This window comes from Maniola hyperantus, chromosome 2, assembly GCF_902806685.2.
Source record: "Maniola hyperantus chromosome 2, iAphHyp1.2, whole genome shotgun sequence".
Lineage (NCBI taxonomy): Eukaryota > Metazoa > Arthropoda > Insecta > Lepidoptera > Nymphalidae > Maniola > Maniola hyperantus.
In genome coordinates, this window is record NC_048537.1 from 16,763,641 (window position 1) to 16,780,160 (window position 16,520).

General features: G+C 36.1%; 1 protein-coding gene across 7 annotated transcripts in view; it reads right to left on the reverse strand.

Annotated features, from left to right (window-relative positions):
- Nucleotides 1-16,520, reverse strand: part of M7BP (Myosin-7a binding protein) — a 148,291-nt gene that overhangs the window by 50,146 nt on the left and 81,625 nt on the right. For 2 of the 7 annotated variants that reach the window (XM_034982446.2, XM_069506904.1), the window contains exon 1: nt 8,310-8,497. The exons of the other annotated variants lie outside the window; for them this stretch is intronic. The gene's annotated coding sequence lies outside the window, so the exon portion shown is untranslated. Of the gene's footprint in view, nt 1-8,309; nt 8,498-16,520 lie in introns of those variants that run through there. 7 annotated transcript variants of the gene reach the window in all.

Below are 16,520 nucleotides of genomic sequence, written 5' to 3' on the forward strand. Positions count from 1 at the left end.
CCCATAAACGTTTGCAGCATTTTGAATTGCACTGCGGACGGATTGCAATATGTTTGCATTGCGCCAAGAAATGACTTTTGAAGGGGGTGAAAATTTGTGTAGTCCACTGAGATGGTCACCCATAAAACACCTCTGATCTTCCTCACTACCAGGTCGTGTTAAACTAGCTGATCCCCCTCCTCAAGGGACATTTCGAGAAGTCGAATGACTCAAAATAGTAGAATCAATTGGAATAAGTTTCATGAGCAAACTCGCGAAAACCTGGTAGAAGGTCGAGATGTCCATGTGTCTGCCCAACGCAATGTGCCTGGCAAATTAAATTTGCCACACGTGAGATAACATGTGATTCCAAATGCAAACAGTGTCCCTAAGTTCAGCCTAGCTATTTTGTTGAATTTCCTCTCTATATAGCCGATCATAGATAGAAGCAAAGACGATCATCGTACCATCACACCACGCGGACGAAGTCGCGGAGATGAGCTAGTGTACTTGTAATTAACAAGTAGACGCGAAGTGCACGTATGTGAAAAAAAACCGATGAAGCCTTGGACTCTGTACCGCACTCGACGCTGCCCTGACAGGTTTTTATATCTCATTCAGGCTAAAAGCGCAAAAATATTAAAGATTTATTACTTATCTTCATCTTTAGCAAAAAAAAAGATTAGTATCTTTTGAATCTTCGTACAATGTGTTTAAATTATATGGATTTTCATACTAGAAGTTGGTATCATTATTTATTTTTATTAAAGCACCACTATAAATTTAGTCGTGGCGTTAAATGTTACGTAGGTTAATAATATATTATATTTTATAAAATTGAGATTTTTGAAGTATATTTTGCAAAAGCTAATTTTGTATGGATCATGATAATATGCATACCTACTTATTTGTTTTAAAATTTGGTCTTTTTTTTACAAAAAGTCAAACTATTTTTATTCAGGAAAAAGTGGATTTATAGGTAATAATATAAGTGACAAGAAAACAAAAGACGTGTTTTTTCTTGCAGAACAGATGATAGTTGTAACTCAGAACTGCCAATTTTTGGTTAATATGCCATTTTTGTTTTCAATGCGCGAAAGAAACATTTTAACGAATTTTCTGGTAAATATACAGACTCTACACGGGCCACGGGTCACGGACAGTCAAAAATCAAAATACAACAGACGGAAACGTTCAAGTGCGGAAACCTGCCCAGAGAGTAAAAGAAGCGATCAAAATGTCTCAACGAAAATACTCTAAACCTACTTGCTTAATTTGCGTAAATTAATATGATTTCATATAAGTAGGTAAGTACTTTAACTGTTGAAATTACAAAATAATTAAATGTAGTTCATATCTGTTGTAATTATTATAATAAATACCATTATAGCATAATATTATGAAACTAAGTAGAAAATAATCCTAATCATAAAAGAAGAGAATAATTTATCAAAAGCCGATGACTAATAAGGATATAGGCAGCACACAAAAAAAACATACAACAAGACGTATGATTTGTAACATCATTTTGCGAATCTTCACGATTCTACGGTTCTTGATTGTTATATCACCAAGCGTTGAAAATATTAATAGATTATTAGCCCCAAATTCTAAAGCATAAAAACCGGCCAAGTGCGAATCAGACTCGCGCACTGAGGGTTCCGTACTACAATCGTATTTTATCGACATTTTGCACAATAAATCAAAAACTACATACTAGATCTCGTTCAAACCAATTTTCGGTGGAAGTTTGCATGGTAATGTACATCATATATTTTTTTTAGTTTAATCATTCTCTTATTTTAGAAGTTACAGCGGACGACGACACATTTTACCACTTTGGAAGAATCTCTCGCGCAAGCTATTCAGTTTAGAAAAAAATGATGTTAGAAACCTCAATATCATTTTTGAAGACCTATCCATAAATACCCCACACGTATGGGTTTGATGAAAAAACAATTTTTGAGTTTCAGTTCTAAGTATGAGGGAATCCCAAAATTTATTGTTTTTTTCTATTTTTGTGTAAAAAATTTAATGCGGTTCACAGAATACATCTAATTACTAAGTTTCAATAGTACCTATAGCTCTTATAGTTTCGGAAAAAAGTGGCTGTGACATACGGACGGACAGACAGACAGACATGACGAAATCTATAAGGGTTCCGTTTTTTGCCATTCGGCTACGGAACCCTAAAAAAGTATATTTAATATGATTATCAATATTCGGCGGTGTTCCCACTAGATTACAGCATGGGGGCAACCCCTAATGGGGTAAAATAGGGTTTGTCTTTGAAATTTGTGTAGTCCACGCGAATATGGATGATGATAATGAAGAAGGTTTATTGAGTAATGAGTAAGTATTTCCGCAATCAGGAACTTTAAAAAGTGAACATACAAGTTAATAGTTAACCTTTTACTTAACTCGTGATTTCCTTAACCACATCGTTTGACGTTGACGTCAATATCCAGTACAGGCTATAAGTAGGATTTCCCCTGATAAACGCGAATTTTTTTCTGTGCATAGATTAAATTTTTACCTTCTGTGATGATCAAATAAAAAAGGTAAGGACGTCCGGCTTCTAAAAAAAGCTGTGATAGCCAGGTTAGAACCACTTCTAATCGGAGGTCGGGGGTTCGATCCCGGGCACGCAACACACAACTTTTCGGAGTTATGTGCGTTTTAAGTAATTAATTAGTATCACTTGCTTTGACGGTGAAGAAAAACATCGCGAGGAAACTTGCATGTCTGAGAGTTCTGCATAATGTTCTCAAAGTCTAGCAATCCGCACATGGCCAGCGTGGTGGACTATGGCCAAAACTATGGCTTGTTGTTCTGAGAGACCCGTGCTCTGTAGTAAGCCGGCGATGGTTTGATCATGATGATGATGATCAAAAAAGATAGAGATTGTTGATAAAAACACAAAAAGCTGGAAAAATTGTCAAGGGCGTGTCACAAGACACATAAAGGGTAACTCGTGCCTCTTGTATCAAACATCTAGTGTTAGGCCACAGAATATAAATAATAGTACTGGTTAGGCTTAGTAGTTTGTGAGTGAGATGAAAAGTTGTATGTTTCGCACGACTGCGTATTGCTTGCGCTCGAACCTTTAAATTCCTCACTACGCTCAGGATTCAATTTTTTAACTCTCACGCTACAAAATAACAACTTTGCACCCTTGCATTATTCTGTTTTCAGATATAAATAGGTACTGATCGTTACTGGACTGTAGAGGCTATTTAAACACAGACAAGGTTGTATGAAATCAGCGAGGCTTTTGTGTAAATATGCAGTTATCAGTAAAGATTAGGTATGGCTCACGTCATCTATGCAAGTAGGTAGGTAATATGAATAAATGAGTTGAAAATTGGCATTAAAAATATCTCAGTACCTACCGTGCTACTTTTATAAGTTACGCCGATGTACCTGCGCAGAAGTAGATATTATTTTTGAATGACGCGAAAATCAATCAAACATAGCGCGTGTCTGTTCGCTATTGGTTGTTGCCTACGTGACATGTTTGTACGTGCTAATTATGAGCGAAATAGCACGAGTCTCTGTTATTTATGTGTGTATTATTTTAGTTTTGCCGATGTGACTCTTAAGAGGGCTCAGGACGGAGCTTTCTTCATACAAACGTAGGAGGGTAATTACTACATTATTTGATATTGTACGCTCAAAACTAAGTATTAAGTCGATTTATCTCGTCATTATCTAGGTTTATTGATATATTAAACATTGAAAATAATATTGATTTTAAAGTTACGAGCCTCAAGAGATTCATATTTTAACACTAAATTTATGACAACTTTGGGCGTAAATAAGTAAGATTAGGAGTATGAAAATTCTAAAGAAATTTAACATTAGACATAGTTTATTTATTCATTAGTTGAAATAACTATACTTTGCAAACATAAACTCAGAAGTTTTTTCTCAAAAATACTTTTCCTAAACCCTTGATTTCGCTGAAAATCATCGTGCCTCTCACCTTTCTCATACAATGTCAAGTGAAAAGCAAATAGGTTTAGTCGAGCGTCCTGCATCACCTTAAAAGTGGTAGTACTATACTAGCCGAACGCCCCGGCTTCGCTCGGGAGAAATTTCTGAGGACCCTTTGAAATGGTGGGTTCCTCAGGATTTTTAAGTTTTGGGGTCAACAGGCACCAGGGATTTTCGTGGATTACACAATTCCATGCTTAATTATGTGTATGTCTGTTACCTTTTTACAACTCCTCCAACTCCCGAACCGACCAACACTGCACTCAACACTACAAAGACCTTTGAGTTAGATAGGTTTTAGTTTTATTAACTTTTAATACGCATGTATACTTCCATATAAATATACTTTTTTTTACTGTCCGTCCGCGTTTATTAAAAATTAACGGGGTTGACGTTGCGAAGAACAGAACAATGATATTATGTTCAAAAAAATCCGAGGAATATATTTCCAAAAAATACTTTGTTTTTATTCAGTGCTGTCTTGACAAATATATTATATTATGAAGTAGTGTGGTTGTATTAGGTATATTTGTGGCATATAACTACCTACCTATATTAAATATATACTATAGGTATTTCTTATATAAACTTGGTTTGGCAGGGTTATCACTGAGTTTGTTTACTTCTGCGCTTATGATAATAATTGGTGCGTACCTACTTCGTATCACAAACTTTACAATTTATGAAATATAATTGAACAAAATTAACGATTTTTTTCGTTACAAGTTCAATGTAACTATGAGCCTCAATAGCTCAACCGGTATAGGAGTGGACTGAAAACCGAAAGGTCGACGGTTCAAATCTCGCCCGTTGCACTATTGTCGTACCTACTCCTAGCACAAGCCTGACGCTTAATTGGAGAGGAAAGGGGAATATTAGTCATTTAATATGGCTAATATTCTTTTAAAAAAATGTCAGTAACTTTAGGTGATATTTCTTGAACAAATTAAAATAGGTAGATAAGTAGGTATAAGTACCTACCTAGAGGTACGGTAACACGGTACGGATGGTCGATAAGGAATTTAATTATAGGTACTACAAAAAGATAATATTAATTCTTTTAATTGTACCTTTATATTTAAACATTAATATTATTCAAAGAGGTGTACGGTTAAAATTCTACAAAATAGGTAGGTAACTAGTTTACCAAAATATATTATATTCGAAGACACGAACAATGATATTTTATTTAAGTAAGTAGGTACCTAACCTATATTAAACTCGCGAAGTTTTGGCAAAATAATTGCATCGAGATTTTATATTCGCAATATCGGTAGGTATATTTTTTTCACTGTTTGGAGATTTCTTTTAATAGACTAGTCGGTAAGTAACCATTATTCATAAGAAAACAATCCTAATATTATGGACTTGGCCTCTCCACTGCCATAAACTCAAAAAAGAGCAACCGCCGAGTTTCTTGCAAACCGAGAGTTCCCTCACTCTAGTTCACTCTGGCACTGCTGTGCACTGGAAAATTACATCGATATCGACAAGTGGCCAACAGCCAACAAGCCGCAATCAATCATCGCACAAAGAGAGGTGATAGGGCAGACGTTTTTATCATTAACTTTAAACATTGACTTATATATTATATTACTTCACATGGACAGGGCTATTAAACAAACAAAATAGCACCGACTCAGTAGTGCTTTAGCACCAATGCAACCTCAGTAACGTCTGGATTTCAAACGGGTCCAGGTGGCACTGATTTATTTGGTTCCAAAACCGTGAAAAATTTTATTCGCTTGACCATATCTTGTCATTTAGATCGATGACTTTCAACAATAAACACTGCTTACTCAAATAAAAGACATTTTAGAAAAATATAATCAGCTGTGATAGCCTAGTGGATAGGACGTCCGCCTTCTAATCGGAGGTCGGGGGTTCGATTCCGAGCTCTAACTTTTCGGATCACTTGCTTGAACGGTGAAGTAAAACATCGTGAGGAAACCTGCATGCCTGAGAGTTCTCCATTATGTTCTCAAAGATGTGTGAACCAATCCGCACATAGCCAGCATGGTAGACTATGGCCAAAACCCTTCTCACTCCGAGAGGAGATCCATGAGCCGGCGATGGGTTGATCATGATGATGATAAGTGACGAAGGTTTTATAAAGTTTTGCTGAGAGAAAACATGAAAATATAAATAGTGTAACTTGTAAGGGGCATCCATACATTAAGTGAGGTATTTTTTGAATCTTCTGTCCCTCCCCTCCTGGTGAGATTTCGTGAGATTTTATTCAACCCCCTCCCCCATCCCCCAATCTCACGTGAGATTTTTCAAAATGTGGGTTTCTTGCGTAAATGCGTTAGATACTTGAATGAAATTATTTTCTTTCGAACGAATAAGTGAATGATCTTAATCGTATAACGATTACGCTTAAGATTAAATCTTAAGCATGTAAGTACAATCTGGATTAAATGGACCAAACTAGTAAAATTTTTTTTTGTTTCAATCAGAAAAAAAATTGCGTGATATTTGCCGAGACCCCCCTCTCTCCAACGTAAGATTAAATGAGATTTGACTCGGCCCCCTCCCCCCCTTAAACATCTCACGTAATTTGTGGACGCCCCCTAAGACTTTATAAAACTTAAGTGCATCTAAATCGGTTCTACATCGCTTTTTACCATATAAATTGATTACATTTTAATAGAGTTGTGTTGCATAAAATGCATGTTGGTGGATTTTACATGGAGAAGGGAAGTCATATAAACTTATATAATCATAATAAATACAACATCTACTAGCTATCACCTGTAACTTCGTCTGCGTAAAGCTTTTTAGCAGCTAAATTCGAAAGTGTGTTTGTTGGTTTGTCCTCCAATCACGTCGCAACAGAGCAACGGATCGATGTGATTTTTTGCATGGGTATAGTTAAAGATCTGGAGAGTGACATAGGCTACTTTTCATCCCGGGTTATCAAAGAGTTTCCACGGGATTTTTAAAAACCTAAATCCACGCGGAAGAAGTCGCGGGCTTCATCTAGTAAGCTATAAAATTTCCACTGATGCATGATGAATGTATGATAAATAAAATATAATTAGAACTTAGTCATGCTTTATATACCCAATTAGGTAAATGCAGAAACATAATCATCCGTTAATAAATCAATGGGCAAGCCATAGAACTTACGTCAACCTTGAAAACACCTTATCGCGATAACACCTGCTTAAATATAATGTAAACACATAATATGAGGCCATGGCACCATGGGAATTAGCCAGTACCTCGCTAATTCACGAAATTATAAAAACACATTACTGCAGCCCTTCGTTCTACTAGATATATAAAAGGAAAAGGTGACTGACTGACTGACTGACTGATCTATCAACGCACAGCTCTAACTACTGGACGATTCGGGCTGAAAAAGCTATCTGCATGCCAAATTTCAACCCGATCCGTCCAGTAGTTTGAGCTGGTGTTGATAAATCAGTCAGTTAGTCAGTCAGTCACCTTTTCCTTTTATATATTTAGACATATAAAAGGAAAATCTGACTGATTGACTGACTGATAAATAAACTACATAGTTTTCTTTCTTTCTTCTTGATCTATCAACGCACAGCTCAAACTAGTAGACGGATCGGGCTTAGGCATGCAGGATAGCTATTATGACGTAACCTATCCGCTTACTAACTAACTCCTAAGGGGGTAAAATAGGGGCTCGAAATTGCTGTAGTCCACGCGGACAAAGCAGGTATAAGCTAGTATTTATTTAAATAGTGTCAGTTTTTGGCATATTCCGTATATCCACCCTAAAACAGCCATCTTAGGGTGAATAGTCAGAAACGCGTGTCCGTCGATTCACCCCGGACTAAAAATAATATACAAATTCCATCAATAAGGTCGATATAGTCGGACATACGTTTCCGATAATACATCCTAGGGAAGCCGTTTTAGGGTGGATAAACAGAATAAGCCGTTTTTCAATATTTTGATATTTGGTTAAAGCAGGCTGATTTATTTATCGCTGAATTAACCATCTTAAATGAAGAATTTCGTCATTTTAACTGATTTCCAAAAGGAAAATTGTGAAAACGTCTTTGTTTTTTAGTAAGACAAATGAAGTTTTAATTTAAATTAAGTTTGAATATGCAGCTCCGATGTTACGCGGTGGCAAAAGTCTGTTCAATTCATAGATTAAAAATATTTTTAATTGCGAAAATTCTTTTTGCTTCACATTACAGGGCAAATAACTACTGCTTAAGAAAAGTATATATAATATGTAAAATAATTGCAAGTTATAAATCTGCTTAAAAGTTAAATATACTTAATGTAAAATCATAGCAAGTGATAGAGATGGCATCTTGCGTTTCAGCAAGGTATTGGATACGTACACTCACGAAATTAAAAAAAAAAACAAATCACAACACTGCACTTCGCGCTTAATTATTGAAAGTTCATATTTTTTTTAAATACAGATGAGAAATAAAAAAAGAACGCGGAATCTTTTTCGCGACTTCGCGATCGGCGCGAATACGTAATAACAAACGCGGGCCGCGCGTCGCGTGCCAAGTCGGAGAAGATAATGCGTGCTCTCGTAGAAAACAGAAACTACAGTCGTATAACGCGCCGCTTAAGTAACGGATAATACAATGTTAATTCGGATTATTTGCGCGCTTGCCCGTGAGCAATAAAATGGGCTGAGAGATGGTGAGAATTTTGAGGAAAAATGAAATTCTGCCAGACATCCTTAGAGTGAGATCTATAGAGCGCACTTTAGCTCAAACTTAAGACAAAGTTAAAACAAGACAAAGCTATATCTCTCACATAAATCTGTCTCATTTTAACTCAATCTTAAGTCTGAGCAAAGTGTTTAAGGGTGTCTGGCAGGGGGTTCCCAGGACACTAAGGGTGAAATCTATAGAGCGCACTCTGACTTAGCTTAGACTTAAGACAGAGTTAAAACGAGACGGGTGTCACACATAAATCTCTCACATAAATCTGTACTGTTTTAACTCAACAAAGTCAAAGTGCGCTCTCTAGATCTCAGCCTAAGTGTCTGGCAATTTTCCAGGATAAAAAGTAGCCAATTTCCTTTCCCGGGATGCAAAATATTTCTGTACCAAATACCTATCGTCAAAATCTGTTAAACAGATGGGCCGTTGTAAGCAAGCAGAGAGGCACACACTTTCGTATTTATAATATTAAGTATGGATTACACTTTATACTTTGACGTAAGATTATTTACACCTTTGTTACCACATACCTGTTATGTCCCAAAGCCATGATTTAAACTTCATACTAGTCGCTGATCGTTCCTGTCTGTGTTGGGGACAATACGCAGAAATGCAGAAAAAACGAAATTTTCAGCTTTTATAAAATAACGAAGGTCTTACCGGTCTTAAGGTCGTACCGGGTTCTCTCTCTAAAACAATACCTACGATATATTTGCCTATTTCAAAAATAAATTATTGGTCACTGCTTATTAAATAGAGGGACTTCTAAAATACGTAAAATCCACGACCTACGTTAGTTTTAAGTGTAATATCCATTTTAAATTACCGATTAAACAAATCATTGTGACGTCACATGCCAGTATTTCATAGATGCTTGCATACTAAGCGCGTGTTTCGACGTTTGATAAAAAGATACTGATTTGACTATTTGTCAAACACCTGTTGGTCGATTCCGTACAACTTGCATCAATCATTATTACAGTCGCAATTGTTGTGATTGGCTGAGTTTATGGTATTCTTGTTACCTACAACAATGCATTGTAGCCAGTAGTGAGCGAGCATCAACCAAATCAGAGGTGATTGCGATCGTGACATTGTAGCTGTCATTCTACCGGAATCGAACATCAGCCTCTCGATTGCGGGAGAATATCAGATACAATGTCACAATCGCAATCTTCTCCGATTTTTTGATGCTCGCTTACTATTGTTTACATTACAATGTATAGTTGCAACAAGAATACCATAAATTCAGCCAATCAAAACGATTGCGATTGCAATAATGATTGATGCAGTGTTTCCACAATCGAGCAGATGATTCAAGTACTTCTCAAAAAATTCCCACTGGCTCTCTTGCTGGAATGTCTTAATCATTATTAACGATCTGTTAAGAGGCGCAGGTATAGGTAGAGGTGCCTTTTGACAATATAATTAAGCAAGACGTGATGGACCAAGTTAGGGTTTAGCAAGACTCTCGTCGTTACATCATAAAAACCTAATAGCCATTAAAGTTCGATAGGTGAGCTGCTAAGCTCTCTATCTACTATAATAACTATTGCATAAACACAAGTTATATTTAATAATTCGGTGATTTATTGACGTCTACTAGGTATGCATTCTGATTGTGAAGATTAAAGTATTTCGTAACTCGCATCAAAATAAATAAACGTAATAGAATAGAAAAGAATATATTTTTATTCAAGTAAACTTTTACAAGTGCTTTTGAATCGTCAGGTAGTTTAATTTACCACTGGTTCGGAATGCCGTTCCTACCGAGAAGAACCAGCAAGAAACTCCGCGGAAGAAAATAATAAATATACTTAACTGTGTGTTTAAAAAAAAACGACTAAAATAAGAATTAAAAATTACGAAAAAAATATAGCTGAACAAACAAGAAATCTCAGTAATTACTAAAATCATAAGTATAACACTATAAAAACATTAACAAAAGGGTAAAAACGAATATAGAACCTACTCATTCGATTTAAATTAAATGAGGACATGATAGAGCCAAAATATATATTTTTGAATTCTAGAAACCCAATTTTTTCCTTAATAAAAATTTGCTGGTTAAGGAAAATTGAATGAATCGGTTAAACGCATGGACCGTGAAAAACTAGCAGACGAAAATACAGACAGAAACATATACAGATAGGTACCCTTTCTTATATTTATAACATTAGTATGGATATGGATTTTAATCCATAACTTTGTAAACGCTTAAATAAAAGTACAGACATCCGAGATATCTAACTTCTCTTTACTAGGTAAATATAGGTAGGTGAATAGTTTTCACGGAGTTTTCACGTGCATCCGAAGAGATAAATTCCCGCTCTCGTCTCGTAGCAACAAGCAATCATCTTAATTGCTCAAGAAACCGTATAATATTTGACATTTGATTTATTTTACTATATTAATCACGTGTTTTTATATATGAATACGCGTGCGCAATCGCTATAGTCTATACCTACCTATATAAAAGGAAAAGCTGAGTGACTGATCTATCAACGTACAATCTACTGGACGGATCAGGCTGTAGATCGGGGTAGTTAGTCTTTCTATTTATTTAATAGGTATATGTAGAAACTCGTAGGTACTAAATAGCTGTTACTGTGCCAACCTTGCTGTACCTACAAGCAGAGATTATAGTTATTACAAGTAATTACGTCTTATCTTTGACCTAGGGGACGAATCTCTCAGAGCAAATGTCTACTGGCAACTAACTTACGCAATTTCCTGCAGACGTCAGATGTAAGTTAACTTTTGCAAGTTTTGTATGAAAACGACCTCCCTGGCGCAGTGGTGAGCGCTGTGGTCTTAATAGTGGCAGGTCCCGGGTTCGATTCCTGGCACGGGTTTGGAATTTTATAATTTCTAAATTTCTGGTCTGGTGGGAGGCTTCGGCCGTGGCTAGTTACCACCCTACCGGCAAAGCCGTGCCGCCAAGCGATTTAGCGTCCCGGTACGATGCCGTGTAGAAACCAAAGGGGTATGGGTTTAATAAAACTGCCATACCCAGGTTAGCCCCGAGCCCGCTATCATCTTAGACTGCATCATCACTTACCACCAGGCGAGATTGCAGTCAAGGGCTAACTTGTATCTGAATAAAAAAAACTTACAGGGCAATGATAGCGATTGCAAGAAAAGTTGCGGAATTATAGTATTGGGTATTTGCCTGTGTCAAAAATAAACTATTTCTCAGTGATTATTAAATAGGTTGTCTTTCAAAATATGTAAAATCCACGCCCTTAATAACCATTTTAAATTATCGATTAAACTAAAAAAAGCACGTCAAATGATTGTGACGTCACAATTCAACATTTCATATAAGCTTCGCATACTAAAAGTTACTGATTTGACTAGTTGTCAAATTACCGAATTGCGAAACCAAAGAATATGATAGATGATGAAATCTATATTAGGTAAGTATACCTTTTACATATTGTATTTCACTCCTTTCGAAGATCGTTCCACATGACAGGGCCGTCGCCCGACAAGTGCCATGTGCCGAACTGGTAACACGACACCGCCCTTCAAATATAAGGCTGCACCAAATTACTCTCTACCACCTGCCTTCTATCACACATACGTGTAACGAACATGCTTTTAAAAAATACTGTACCCGTAGTACAAGATTTTACATCTCACCAAACGAAACCAAATTCGAGAGTCGAAATACTTCCGCGTTACAGTAAAATGGACCTAAACAGCCTTGGATTGAAGTCAAATATTCAATGCCACTGATTTTAATTTCGCAATGTTTCCGCTTGGAGCGCTGGCTGTAGAAGTGTAGACAAACTTGAGCTTTAAAACAAGGCATTTAAGATCCAGTTTACTGTAACGCGGAAGTATTTCGACTCTCGAATTTGGTTTCGTTTGGTGAGACGTAAAATCTTGTACTACGGGTACTGAAGGAAACACACTTCTACAGTGCGACAAGGCTACCTTGGCGCGTCGCGAAAATCGGAACTAACGTTGCCGCCAAGGGTCCCCCTTGTTCTTGTTTGAATATTCTAAACCTTTGTTCTCCAACAGCGCCCCCTTGTCAATGTAATTCAAGTGCCAAGCGAGCCTTGTCGCACTGTACTGATGGTGGTAATGCGGTGGGAGTCCAGATGCTTTCATATGAGAACTACTGTGAGTAAAAGTTAAACTTGGTAGGTACCTACTAGCCTTATGAAGTTATGTCACACCCACACGTAACGAACCTACTTTCATCAGTATTTAACTAAACAAACATTGCGCGTAACCTTCAATATTGTATAAGAACTGGTTCAGAATTAATTCTCCTCAATACTTATTTGGATATCAGGAACAAATATCCAGATTAAACAAACCGACGTAATGTCAACTTATGTCATGAAACTATGTTTAAATGTGAGATGAGATTTTAGCAACATGCAGTTTTCCGAGCTCAGCTAGATACTTATATGAATCGATGTTAGTAATATACCTACCAACATTTTTAATTCTATTCCTCATACCTAGACTTATTAGAAAATACCCCATGCATCCCCATTTCCCATGTTTATTCATTATTCAGCAACTTTTGGTAATTTTTTTTGTTTTATCGTGAGATTTCTGAGAGAGTGTGTTTTTATCTCTTTTTTAGTGGTTTTTCCGATCATTTATTTTGTGAAAATGATTGCTATTAAGTGTACTACTATGAATAAAATAATTACCATCTTCATACTAACACAAGTCAGTCAAAAATCACTGTTTAATTCTGAAGCTTAATAAGAAATGTAGTTGATTTAATAAGCGATTATTGGGCAAATTACATTTCTAAAAGATGTTAATTTGTGTTCCACAATAGTGTTCAAATTATGAGTACCTAAAACGCAATAAAAACTAACATTTACTCAAGATCGTTTCACTGCTATGGCATACCGTAACGAACGGCCAAAATATGCAAGTAGAACAACGCACTGAGATCGCATGAATGCCTTCGAAAAGAAAAACTAATGAAATTTATTACAGAATATTATATTTTAATGTAGATAACGAGTATTTAATTCTATATCCATTGCATAAAAAAAGGTTATGTGACAGTCTGAATTATTATAAATCAAGCACTTACAATATTTTTTTAATGCATTAAAAAACTAGTTTGAGGCAGAACTAGTTTTGCTACAAGTTACAAGTGTTACAATTATAAGGTAGGTACAGAAAAAGTAATTTTTTTATCTTGTTTACTGTCAGGAATTTATAAAAGTAGGTCAAGTGTGATTCGGACTCGGACACGAATGGTTCCATAGCATCGTACAAGAAAATTAAATAACACTTTAAATTTTTTTTAATTTTCATGGCAGCCATTTTTATTTTTTTATTTTTTGTTGTTATATCCGCAAGAGAAATACTTACACGTTATTGGTAGTGATTCTGAGAACAACTAAATTTTAGAGTTTTCCCATCCTCTTCTTACTAATGTAGATAATATGAAAACGACGGATACAGTTTGTCAGTTTTACATTTAATTTGGAGCTGTCAAACCTCGTGAATTTAGCTGCGAGTCGCAAGCCTACTTATTGTTTAAAAATTTGTAACATAAACTAAAATTTAGTCTTTAAATGTAAAATTCATGTCCTGTCCATTTTTCAAAATATTTAAAGAATAACATGCAGATACTCTAAATTTCATTTGAAAGACAACAGATTGTAAAAAAAAAATCTTAGGCTAAAAAGGCACCCCTTTAAAAAGCAAGGCGCTTATAACGGTGTGACAGGAGGACTATGTTATTAATCAACCCTGCGGCAAATCGATCGCGAACCTTATTATTATCTTCAAGCAAAAAGTATCATGTGTTTTGGAGAAACATAAGTAAGTAATAATATTATTATTTGCAAAAAATAAACTATACCTACCTATGTTTACAGTAGTTACACAACAACAATTACTTAAAAAAGTGTTTTAATTAATAAGTAAGTAGATGTATAGGTAAGTACGCGACAGATCGAAGTCGCAATCAAGGAGGCAACGCCCCGCACACCTGCACAGCTCCTGCGCTAACCCGATGCGGGTAAACGCGAGTGACATGCGCGTGTGCGGGGCGTCTCCCCGCATTGTCCCAGTCACTCATACCTATACATATATGGCGTTTAGTCGGTCTCAACGACAGAGACAATGCTCTACAAATCCGCTATCTCCTTCTTAAGGTCGAAGTACCTACTTACATTATTTTCTGCCGCGTATTGTTTGTAGATTTTTAAATGCTCTTTTATTGCCACTTTGACCTTCGTAACTGTTCCCGAGCATTTTACTCGATTTGAGATTAATAAACGCAAATGCGTGATACGACTGACCGAATAAATCGATTCGATCTGCTCTGGCACGTGGCAGTGGCCGTCATACTCATCGATAAATAATCGATTTCTAAACCAAAGATTCTATGTAAATTTCCTATACGAAATTTGCTTTAAAGACGAAGGAGACCATTCGTGAGAAAAGCTACATGCCGGAGTTCTCAATGTTTGCAAAGTTGTGTGAAATCTACCAATTTGCAGGTGGCAATGGCTTATATCCTTCTCATTCTGAGAGAACCCATGTTTAGTAGTGGCCCAGTGATGGGTTGAGATCATAAGGATTAAAGGTCTATTTTACAGTAGAAGTTAGAAATTTGTGTAGTCCACGCAGACGAAGTCACGAGCATAAGCTAGTCAGTCATAAGAAGCATCGAAGAAATGAGAATGACGTCGATAAAAGGCTTTGCATGTTGCTCTCGCGCCTTTGGACTCGGCTGACCCCAAACTAACCCTGTATACTTATTAATTACATGACTTTCAACACGTTAAATGGGGTTTCTGAACGCAAAATTTGTATAATCTCGGAGAAACTTAAATGAAAACACATATAATTGCCGTTCACGTTTAATAATAAGTTTTCTACAACGTCCAAGTGCTAAATAAGGCTAAATTGCCTGTCATTTAAATATAAGTTATCAACAACAAATATTTCAACTAAATAGGTAAGCAGTTTTGCTGCCATTATTAAAAAACTGAGAGTCACTCTTAGCAATAAACTTGATGTTTCTTGGATATTTCCTTGAAAGGGGCGACTTTCCAATAATTGCAATCAGATCATATTTTGATTTTTAAAGGAGGTACCTATCATCGCCAAAAAATACGGGTCGAATTGAGAACCTCCTCCTTTTTTAGGATTCCGTATCTCAAAAGGAAAAAAATCATAATCAGGCCACATCGCAGCAACGGATTGACACGATTCTTTTGCATGGGGGTATCTAAAGAGTGACATAGCCTATTTTTATCCTGAGAAATGAAAGAGTTCCCACGGGCTTTTTAAAAACCTAAATCTACAGGGACGAAGTCGCGGAAATCAGTAAAACATATTAGGTAAGTATATAAAACCAACATACCTATATAAAAGAGAAAAAAAACTAGAAGCTCAGGGAATGCGGAAAAGTTCCACATTCTTTATAAAGTACGTATTTTGTAATCAAGATGAAATGCCAACAAGTGGGTAAATGAGTATTTGCATTAAAATATAAAAGCTTGAATAATAATATACATATTATCTACTTTTAAAGTAGGTAAAATAATAGACTCAATACTTATACTTACAATTGACTCAATTTTAATAATTTAGCAGGAAATATTAAGAGGTCACATTCAACCTGTTCCGAATACGTATACGACATACGACCTTAAATTTAATGCGAGCACAACATGTGACTGATTCGTTTTTACGAAAAGGAGACGAAGGTTGCTCCAATTTACATAATAATAATATTATTATATTATATTATATTATAATGATAATAACAAGAGACCTGATGGATTGACGCTGGTTCCCTGGGAACGGGGATGGGCGCTAATGTGGGACGCAACTTGCGTTGACACATTGGCCCCGTGTCAT